The sequence below is a fragment of the Mercurialis annua genome, linkage group LG4 (genome assembly GCF_937616625.2).
Source record: "Mercurialis annua linkage group LG4, ddMerAnnu1.2, whole genome shotgun sequence".
Taxonomy (NCBI): Eukaryota; Viridiplantae; Streptophyta; class Magnoliopsida; order Malpighiales; family Euphorbiaceae; genus Mercurialis; species Mercurialis annua.
The window spans coordinates 15742602-15754358 of NC_065573.1; positions in this window are offsets into that span (position 1 = coordinate 15742602).

Consider the following 11757-nt stretch of genomic DNA (forward strand, 5'->3'; position numbering starts at 1 on the left):
ACTTCCGAGAAACTACAGCAGGATCAGTAGCGGCAGACAAATTTGTCGAGCGACCTACCAGCACAAATGGTGAGAAACAACATAGACCAACACAATACAAGAAACAAACAAAAATAAGACTTGCCAACAACGGGAGATGCGGCTGGCAGAGAAGCGATAATAGAAAAAGCAACAGGAAGAGAAGCGGGGGGAATGGCCTGCCTCCACAGGTAGTCGCTGATGAAATCAGCATAAGTCCGGGATCCCTCAACATACGTGGCCCTAATCCGTTGCATGAGAGCATACTCCTCCTTTGAAACCTCAAAAGGTTCGCAAGGCTCAATGTGGGAGCGCCAGACGGAAGAACTAGGGGATTTGGTTGGATGTGAAATAATAAAAAAATTTGCACTTCCAGTTCTTAATCGAATCAGGGATATCCTTGAACATCTTCAACCTTGAGCGAAACCCTAAGGAGATGAACGACAACTCCTTGTGACGATAGGGATAATTCATCCAATTATGAACACGGTTAAGGGTTAGCCGCTCACCGTGAAGATGATAGAGCGACTTTAAGCAAATAAAGTGGCGGGTGGTGTTGGGATGTAGTTGGGACACAACGAGGCCCCAAGACTCCAGAAAGCGGAACAATAGTATATCCTACGGAAACCGGAGACCAGCCAGCAACTGCTCTTCAAAAACAAAAGAAGAACTAGGAGAAAGACGTGAATCTGCATATTGACCCTTCACCGGAAGATCCATAAGGAAATAATGAGGAATACCATAGGTCTCCCGAAGAGAAACAAAAGACTCCTGGGTAAGAGAACAGGGCCACTTCTTCAAAGAAGCAACAGCCTTCGAATAGCCCTCAGCCGTTATTGTAATACCCCAAAATATTTAATTAGCTAATTGGACCACGTGTCCAGTTTTGATTCACCAGAGTGGCGATATCAGAAGAATTTCTCAAAAGATAAAGTAAATAAGTTTCAAGTAGGTCGGTTTTGAGAAATTAACTATGAGAAATTAAGTTTATATTTCAATTCTAAAGTTAGAATTGGAATTAAAAGAAAAAATGTCAAGAAAAATCCAAAATAAAGTAAAGGGACCAAAGTGGTAATTTAGCCACTTTGTGTCGAAAATGGAAATTTTGGATTTTGACAGGAAAGTGTTAATATCGAGCTTCGTATTATTTATCGGATATAAATAATACGTAACAGTAATAATTTAAGAATTTATCGATTTAGCTATGGATTAAATAGTACAAAAGAAAAGTTTAAAGATAAATGATAATAAACAAAAAGAACAAGGATCAAAGTGGTATTTTTACCAAAACATAAAAGGAAAGAAATATGAATCATAAGGAGCAGAAGCATCTGGAGAAGGCGAGAGAAAATTCGATCGATACCGTCGTTTCGCCGCCGTTTCGCCGCCGTTTCGCCGTTCGACGTCCGAATCGAGTGATTTTTGCGGCGATTACTTCAAAATCGAATCCTCCATCAACCCTAAACTTCAAATCAAGGTAAACATCTCGAGAATTGGTGCAAAAATCGGATTTTGTTGGCTGTTTTAATGGAATTATGATTTAGGATTGAAATTGATGTTTTTGATGTTATTATGGCGTTTTTGAGAAAACCGAGATGCGGGTTTTGTATAGTTGAATGTATAGCACGTCGGGATGGCTAAAAAGCCCCGGAAAACGACTTTCCGGGGGCTGTCAAGGGTGTGCGTTTGCACACATTGAGTGTGCGTTCGCACACTCCTTGAATTTTAGGGTGTGCGTTCGCACACTACCCAAATGTTGACAGATTCAAAATCCCAACGGTCAGTTTATAGATTTGCCTCTTAGGAACGCCTCTGTCAAATTTCATCTCGATCCAACGGTTCAATTGGGAGAGATCGTCGTTTTACTAAACAGTGTCAGTGTGCAGGCAGCACCTGCGCATTGTCCTGAAAACTCCTTGAAACTTCATCGAAATGAAACTAAACCCTAAAACTTAAAAGTATTATACGTATAGGAATATGAGATTAACGTCTAATCATTAAACGTTAATTATTTATCAGACGTGTCAGCGAGCAGAGAGGTCAGTAGACGTGGGACAGCGAGGGCATATCTTTTCGTCGACCACATTATTGATTGGATTGCGGTCACTGTGAGTTGCACTTTACTTTCGTGTATTATATATATTAAAGTTATTTTACATAGATATATATACTGTTTACACGCATCGCATTATATATAATTGATTGAAATGTTATATGTTATTAATTTCTATATACGAGAACTAGTATGCGATCCGAAGAAACTAGCTACCTATTGGGTGTCAATAGGCTGTGTGATCACCAGTATTGAGTCAGTCTAGTGTGTTTTCATTTGAGAAATGATTGGATATGTATGATATGATATGAATTCGATACGAGAGTGAACTCGGCTACGGTGTAGTCTGGAAGTTCCCGTATCTAGTGGGCTGGGCCCACCAGTGAGTTGGACTCAGAACTTGAAATGTACGATTGGGTTGAATGATACATGATTATTCGAGAGATGTGTCGCATGCTAGGATATTAGTTTCGTATGGATCGAATACATGTTTATATGTTTTATATTATTGTTTTCTTGAAATGCGATGCTATATTTTTATATTAATACCGTTTGTAAATGCAAACTCACTCAGTATTTTCCCAAATACTGACCCCTCACCTTTGATGTCTTTCAGGTATTTAGTATGTGGACCTAGCTAGAGGCCAATTTTGAAGTTCAGAAGTCAGTTGTATATGTTTAGTATCTGACTTCTGTGAATGCTGCAGTAGTGGTCCCGTGTTGACAGAGTCGTAGCCTAGACAGCAGTACATTTTGAGTGTACATATTACGTGTTGTCTTGTTTATATTTTTGTAGGCTACGTGTATTAAATGTGGTTCACGGCCCCAGATGCCGGTGACATGTTCTGAGACACTAACTGATGTATGTAGTACTGCGAGGCCAGTGCGTACAGGGTACGGTAACGAGAGCCCGCGAGGTTTTAAACAGTTAGTGTAAATGTTTGTGTATATATATGTTATGTATACTTGCTTCTGTTGCTTCATGTTATTTGTTTATTATTGCGAAAAATTTATGGTGATTTGAGGCTTGCTACGGGTTTCGGAGCTACCACTCCCGTTCCCTAGCGCGGTTGCGGCTCAATAATTTGGCTCGTGACAGTTATAAAAAAGAAGAAGGATGAAGAGTAAAGAAAGCACGAGAGAATTAAAGAAAATGAAAGAGGAACAAAAAGAATAAAAAGAAAAGGATGAGTTAAATCATGCAAATTTTGAAAAAAAAAGACAGAACGACTGCAGAACACCAAAAGGTGTAAGACACATTAAATGCCACCATACAGACCATCCAAGAAGCGCAAGAAATTAGGAAATGAGAAATCAAACAGACGACCCGGCTCAGTAAAGGCCCACTTCACATTAGAGACATAAATATCTATGAGAAGCGGGAATAAAAGAGGGGGGGATTAATGATGGAATAAGCCCATAAAATGGATGGTCCGCACAAATCCCACATCGAATAGAAAAACAAGGAATACACACTCGCCTATAAATAGATTGATCCTAAACTCTCAAAAGGATCGGATTATCCTTACATGTATACCTATACATAAAGAAACTAAATGTATCTCTTTAAATTCAAATATATATATAACTCTAGTCTCATATCCCTAATCTATCAGTAATCATTTGAAGAAGCAAGCTTCCGAAGTTTTATTCCTCGGGAGTCATTTTATACAAAACCTAAAAGAAGACTTTTCATTCTAGATGTCCTTAACAGACTAGAGTTTCATTGATCACGCATTAATATTAAGTGTTTTAACTCTAATGCTTTTGTAAATGGGATTTGTATTATGACATTGTTTTATGAATAAAACTTTGTTTTGAAAAGAGAAAAATTAATTGTATTTTCAGGCTTACTGCGGGTTTAGGAGCTACCACTCTCACTCCCTAGCGCCGGTCTCGACTCGAGATTTTGGGTCATGACAACTTTAGTATCAGAGCAATGGTTTAGTATACTTAGGCCATTGTGACTATTGTGTGCTTTATGATATGATTGGTGTGATTGTTGTGATGTGATTGGTATTGATTGAGTACCTAGGGATACTGCTGCGGATATTAGGATTCATTCATGTTAATTCATAAAACGTTTCGTTTGATTTTTAAAAGTTTCCAAATCTCCTTCTTTAAGATCGGGTCGTGTTTGTTGAAATTATGATTTGGTGGTATTTTTGTATTTGATTAATATGGTATGTGATAAGTGATGGCATGATTGAGACATTTAGGTGATGTGATTATTATGATTTGGTATTATACGATTGAAAGTATGCAATATATGAAATGAAGTATGTTGTGATTAATTATTTGATTGTTAGATGGTTTGATTGTTAGCTATGTCTAAATATAGGATTAACCGCGATAGATTATGTTTACCTTCTGAAGATACTAGCTTAAAGTTAGAACATGGGTATGAAAAATCATGTGAGGCAGAGAATGATCCTAGCAAGAATAAGGATAAGATTTTGGCAAATATTGATAAAGTGAAGTATGATCTGAATTAGGAAAATATTTCAAAAAGGAGATTAACATAATATAGGAGTGAGAAAAGAGAAAGTATTGGAGGAACTGGTAGAACCTGAATGCCAAGCGTTTTGTGAGGATCAATTTTTGGACAAGGTTGCACGATGTATAAGTGCTAATAGTACTCTTATGATAGAGAGATCCTATATGAGGTATGAATAGAGTGACATATGATGGCTAAGAAAGAGAAACCATAGGGTAGATGTTCTGACATAATGGTTAGAGAGACTCAAGAGAAGTGAAATGTTAGTGTTGCGTACACCGATGAATGTTTGAGGTTGAATAGATATGTCCCCGAACTGATGTTAGATGTGATAGAGATTAATGTTAGATGCATCAGTGAGTTATGATCTGAATATATGGAGTTATATTTGTACGTGCATATGGATTTTGAGGATATAGTAGTCAAAAACAGTTACTATATAGTGCATTTAGAGTATGGATTTATAAAGGCCCGATCGACCCCGTAATGATTGATATAACCTTTAGTGGTATGAGAACTAGAAAGGGCGGAGATTATGGATTAAATTTTACATGAAGATTAAGTGATGTAGGAACTGATTCAAGTGAATCAATGGATTACGATCCTAGTGGTGTAAGAAGTGGAGCCACTAGCTGGTCTTGAGGTATTTTAGATATAAGTGTTTGAATGATAATTGTTATTTGATATATATTATAGTGGTTCGATATGCATCGATCAAAGTATTGATATAATGATAGATGATAGTAATCGAAGCGTTATAGTTGACATCGCAAGCAATGATCAACGAAAAAAGAAAGCGAAGAACGATTTTTACAGAGTTGGAAATGTTTAAAACAACTTATTAAAGAAGAGTCAAATTGTTTACAAACGAGTTTTACTTTAAAATTGTGATCATAAAGAAATCTTAAACGAGATTTTTTTTTATTTCAATTTTTTTTATTTCAAAAAACACCATAAATAAACTATAAAAACACCATAATTACACTAAAAATACGAGAAAAAAATCATCAGAAAAAAATCTATAAAAAGAGCATAAATTAGTAAAACGGTGAAAATAGTATTTTAAATTTTTTAAAAATGGTAAAAAAAAGGCACGATTGAAAATATATTTGAAAATAATGTAAAGTTAAAAATAAAATACAAAAAAATATACTATAAAAAATTTTCTCTTATAAATATTTAAAAGCCACAATATTAATTGCAACAAAAACTTTTACAATAATGTCATAAATATATTTAAAAAGGTGATATTTACTCTATTTTTTAAATTTTAAACAAACAGATGTATTATATACACTATTTAAAGTTTCAAAATATAAATATAAATATTAAAAAATTCAAAACAATTAAATAGAAAAATAATATCATACTATATCATGATAAAATTGCAAAAGAGACTAAAAATTGAGGGTTTTGAGTGATTAAATCTTTTTAACTAATTAATCACTATTTTTTTGAAATATTTTTTTTTGTCAATAAACCAAAAGAGATTATAATTAAAAGAAGATTCTTGAAATATTGATATTAAAAAAATTTAAAATTTATTAATACTAATTTATAAATCATTTAAATCAAGTTTTGGGTGATTATTCTTATGTAAATAACTTTTTCATTAAATATTTTAATCAATTAAAAAAAATTAGTGACCACACATTACATATTTATAGCAGCATAATAAATGTTATAGTTAGAATTTCTTTTCTCTCTTGATTCTTTGTCACTTAATTAACATCAAATGCATGTGAGTGTTATGTGGCACATACATTGGATATTCTAAATTTTCATTTAGGAGAGCATCAACCTCCAATAATTATAGCTGATTTCCCGCTTTCATCCATTATCTTCAACTGTATTTCATTTTTAACATTAATTTTAAGTATAATTCACTACTGTCAAAACATAAAATAAAATCTTTACTCACAAATTATACATCATTAAAGACTGAACCTCCAAAATAAAAAATGATTCTGACACATATAAAATTGAAAATCATATCTCCAAAATAATGAGAAATATGAAAGTACAAAATAATATTATATGAAGCAGTTTAAGACCGTATTTCCAAAATTACAAAGAGATCCGGAATTGCAAGTAAAACATTATATGAACAAATTGAAGATCGTATCTCCAATATATGGAGAAATCTGGAAGTATAAGATAATATTATATATGAAGTTGAAGACCGTATCTCTAAACGAAATCCGTCCATTTTAGAAAAATATAAAGGGTTGGAGACGAAACCCCCCTAGAATAAAGATAAAATCGAGTATATATGAAGTTGAAGATCGGATCTTTAAAGTAATAGGAGATCCAGACATACGAGGGAATTCTAAAGCAGCGGAAGGTCGTATTTCTAAAATTATGAGAGATCTGTATATACAAGAAAATTATAAAAATTGAAGGCTGAATCTCAAGATGAAGAGACATTGGAACATGTATGTATCATGAATCAAACTAAACATAAATATTTGCATGATACGATACTGCGGGGGCGGGGGGATTAATGATGAAATAAGTCAAAATCCCACATGATAGAAAGACAAAACCTTACATGGCATACCAAAATCTCACATTGCTAGTTTATAAAGAAGCTCACTCAACAAGTCTCTATATAAAGGCAAGCCAACATATTGTTATAGCAAGTTAAGCTTTATTATTACCTCTTTTATATAATACTTTTCTATATTATATAGAGGTCAACACTGACTTAAACTTCAGAGTGGATTTCGAACAAAGGGTCTGAAATCCTATCTGACCTTATTTGTCTTGTAAGACACTACTCGAAATTACCTAAGTATCAAGTTTGTCATGAAGCCACCCAGAAGACAAGATGATCTTAGACCGGATCCATCACTTCAGTCTCGATACCCGTCAAGTTCTCTGAGCTTTCTGCCTGGTATTACGTTGCCTTTCTGGATCTATTACAAGTAATAATAAAGCTCGAGTAAGAATCCAATTTAAACTAGACGCTTTAGACTCGAGAATTTAAACATATACACGGCTCGTCGAATTTTCGTATATAATAGCGGTACGTGCTATATAAATTCGTCGATATACTATTCTATCACTTATACGCTTTTAGATTTATCGTACAAACATAAATTGCAAAAAAACTTATTTGATTTTTTTATCAAATAATCGACTTAACAATTAATCTCGCTTTTAGCTTTTTAGCGTGTCTTTAGTTCGTCCAACTTTCTTTAGCGTATTCCATTCTTATTGTTATTTGATTTTCCGTATCAAATAAACTAACGCTCTATATCCATTCGTCGTTTATTAATCTCATATCACTTTACACAATGTATTCCCTAACATTTTTTATATAAAAAAAGAACTATATTACAAATCACAACCAATATCAACTTAAACATCACAAACTACTATGGCAAAAATATTTGAATATCGCATTCAAACTTGATCAAAACGTCGTAACATCGAGCTAACATTTAGCCATCAAAAAAACTCCCCCTCTTCCCTATAGGGACTACCTAAACATCCCATATGGGCTGCCATTGCTGCCCTGCCGGAGCTCACAGCGGCAATTCTGAGTAGAATTCTGCTATGGTGAAGCAGAATTTTGCTTCACCGTGGCAGCAATTCTGCCATGGATGTCAGAATTTCCTTACCCACCGAGGAAGGATATGGATGGCCGGAGCCTGGGACATCAATCACCTTTCAATTCATCGCAAACAACTCAAGAACTCAACACAAACACCAATCGATCCATAACAAATCAAAACATCAAATTCAATCAAAACCCTAACATCTTACAATCCACATAACTCAGCAATCATCCAACCAACTTTACAATTGATGAGTTTAAAATAATTACCTTGATCTTGTGAAATTATTACCTTCAAAAAGAAGAGTTATGGTGATCAATTCCCCTAGGTGTGAGGTTGACGGTGAGTTCGGCTAAGAGGAGATAAAAGATAAGGGTATTTTCTTTTTTAATTTCTTATCTTATCTCATAGAATGAGATAACTTAATACTTAAGTGGATCCATAAATCCACTAGGCCTTGACACGTGTCATCGTTTAGTGGGTTAAAGGTCCACTTTAACTCAAACTTCAAACCGACGTGCTAAATTCTCAAAACGACTTTTTGTCGTGCTTTTCTCGATCAATTTCTTAATTCCTTTAATAATAATAACCTTAGTTTTAAATTATTATTATTTATAATTTCTTGTATTACTTCTATTCCAACTTTATTTATTAATTAATTTCTTATTTCCGACCTACTGGACCTAAATTTCTTAATTTAGGTACAAAGTACGGTTTGACTTTTCATAAATTTTTTAGGGTCGTTACAAGATGTCACTCCTATTTCCTAATGTTAGACACGATCCGTGAAATCTGGTCGTGACAAAATTGGTTTCAAAGTAAAAATTTAGTATACCTAGGCAGTTTCCATTGTATATTTTGAATATGAATGATATAATATATGACGTGATTGGTAGACTACTTGTAGACACGTATTTTCTTGACAAGTAAAAAGTGATAAGGGACTGAAGCATCCCATGACAATTTCATAGAAACTTGTCCAGGCGACGAGCTTGTGGTACGCTTAATCGGATTCAAACTGGTTAGATTTGTGCGCAGTTGCAAACTTGAAGGATTGAAACGTAATTAGACGCAAATTGCCTATAAAAATCCAAAGAGATTGTGATCTAAGTCTAATAAATTGGTCTAATTATAATTTTTTATAATTTTATGCGCCAATTTGCAAGTTTGACGGATTAAATTTACCATACCCAGACCATTAGAGTCCCAAAAGTCATTTTTGATACTCTCGGACACCAAAATATGTTTTTTACCCTATTTTGCTTAGCTTGTAAGATGTAATACGAATTTTAATTGATTAAATTCTAATGATAAATGTAAAAGCTAATCCTAAATCCTAAAACTATATCACTTAACACATACATTTACAACTCTGACTAACAGACTTCTAACATAATTTAGACTCTAGCTAACCCTAAGCTACCTCTATTCAATATAAATAGGACCCTATGACAACCAAGCTAATTGTCAGACCAAAAACATAAAAATCAAACACAAAACCCTAGGATATAGAGTGTTGGCCGAACCCCCCTTACACACACATCGGTCAATCAAACAAACTAGAAACACTTTGATTATTCAAGAACACATCTTTTAATATGATTGCCGTGAAATTGATTTAGAAACATACTTATAGGTTATTTTATGTGATATTAATCATTCCACATATCAGATCAGATCTGTAGTTGAAATCATATGTTTAGCCATAAACTGGCTCAATTGATAAATTTGTTTTCTCGCCATGATTTTCCATGTTTTTGATATTATAAACATGTTATAGGCTATTTTTAATATGTTTTAATCATCACATGTTTAAGCTGTTTAATTTTGATGCTTATAATGCATGCTTGTAGCTTAAATAGGCATGATTGCCATGATTGCTACGTTCTTAGTTGTTTTACCATGATTGTCATGACATAAGCTTAGAAACATGTATTTAAGGTGTTTAATTTGATATTAGACATTGTGTTTCAATCCCAGTATGTTCCAGTACGTTTTACCTTACGGTTTGATCGTTTATTTAGCGTTTTTGCATGAAACCGAGCCAAAACGACGAGCACCTTTGGCCAAATTACCATGGCGCCAGCACCACCTCACCATGGCGTTGCCGGAACCCCATGGTAGAGCCATCACCTTGTTGTGGTGCCATAGATCATCATTCCAAATCTCTTCCAGATCTTTGATCCGCAGTTTTTGTACTGTTTTTGTGTTTCCAGGTTCGTTTAAACTTGGAATTAGGCCCGGTTTGCGGCCACAGTTTTACTAAACGTTGTAGGACCTGTTAATAATTTGTAATGGGTAAATCCTTTGCGGGACTAGAAGCCCAAATTTGTAATCTGCCAAGCCAACTGGGCCTTGAAGTTCAAGCCCGCTAAGGACATCAACTTCTAGAAGCTATTTTGGGTTCATTTGAACTTGAAATCGATCCCAGTTTAAACCAGTGGATCCATATGGACAAGATGAATAACTTTTATATTCTGACTAAAGCCAAATTCTGACCACATTGACAGTCAGACCACAGACGAGCGCCAAACGTTCCAGGTTTACAAGGTTTAAAAGTATTTCTAACCTTGTGCGTACACCCCGTGCATGTGTGTATGTTTATAAAGTTTATCGCTTTTCAAAGCATGTCCAAATCAGATATTAACATGCTAATGAACTTAATCACGTTAACTTAGTTAAATCCAGCAAATCCAGCAAATCACTTAGAAATAATAGGACTGCCATGAAAATCTGATTAGTGGTTGTATAAGCATTCATACTGACTTAATAAATCTATCTCACTTAGACATTCAGTTTAGGCTTTGTGCATGAAAAATGGTAAGACTCACCAATGTCTGTTATATGATAGAAACCACTAGGATTAGATGATTATTTAGGAGTACATGTTACAAGTCTCACATGTCAGTTCATATCAAGTCATATGCGTGTCTTACTTGTTTATTGCTTTCAAACGTGTTTACATTTCCAGTATTATATCATGTGGACTGTCATTGATTGTTGAGATGAGATAACTGGATATGTCACACAAATAAACGAAGTATTCGATAAGCCACGTACAATAGTTTTAGCAGTATCCATGAACCTGGTATTTTGGTCTAATGCACGGCTCACCCATAAGTGAGTGAGATTATCTAGTCGGTAGAAAATGCATTTTCTAGTTGAGTTAGGTGGCGAATCCATATTTTTCAAACATTTTCAGATTGTGAAGTTCAGCCATAAGTTTGGGAGAGCCGTCCTGGATCCCGCTCCGCTCACACTACTGCAAAAATTAGGGTTCAAGTCAATGTCATTGCTAAATTTTCTTTTATTTTTTGAAACTTAACTTCATAAGTTAGCATATTAGTCGTTTGTTTGGGTGATTATCTGTTGTTGTTATGTTCGTGTGCTAATGGTTATTTGTTGTGATGCTAAATGATTGTTATTGTATTAGAATGGTTGATCGACAACCTCATATATCAAATTAAGTTAATATATAAGATAAAAAGAAGCTATATATTACATTGCTAAGCTTAGAGTAGATTTATGGTAGAACTCATTCTCAGGTCCCTGTATTTTTTGTTTTTTGTTTATTTATCCTTAAAAAGAATCGTTTACTTCGTCCTTTTACACTCAGATTTTGTTTA